This window comes from Bison bison, unplaced genomic scaffold (genome assembly GCF_000754665.1).
Source record: "Bison bison bison isolate TAMUID 2011002044 unplaced genomic scaffold, Bison_UMD1.0 scf7180017864034, whole genome shotgun sequence".
Taxonomy (NCBI): Eukaryota; Metazoa; Chordata; class Mammalia; order Artiodactyla; family Bovidae; genus Bison; species Bison bison.
Genome location: NW_011494606.1, coordinates 7,197,245 through 7,197,721, shown reverse-complemented (window position 1 = coordinate 7,197,721; position 477 = coordinate 7,197,245).

The following is a 477-nucleotide window of genomic DNA, read 5'->3' as shown; positions in this document are numbered from 1 at the left end:
CTGCTGAGTTTTCCAAATTTGCTGACATATTGAGTGCAGCACTTTCACAGCATCATCTTTTAGGATTTGAAATAGTTCAACTGGAATTCCATCACCTCCACTAGCTTTGTTCATAGTGATGCTTCCTAAGGTCCACTTGACTTCACATTCCAGGATGTCTGGCTCTAGGTGAGTGATCACACCATCATAATTATCTGGGTCATGAAGATCTTTTTGTATAGTTCTTCTGTGTATTCTTGCCACTTCTTAATATCTTCTGCTTCTGTTAGGTCCATATGATTTCTGTCCTATATTGTCTCCATCTTTGCTTGAAACATTCGCTTGGTATCTCTAATTTTCTTGAAGAGATCTCTAGTCTTTCCCATTTTATTGTTTTCCTCTATTTCTTTCACTGATCACTGAGGAAGTCTTTCTTATCTCTCCTTGCTATTCTATGGAACTCTGCATTCAAATGGGTATATCTTTCCTTTTCTCCTT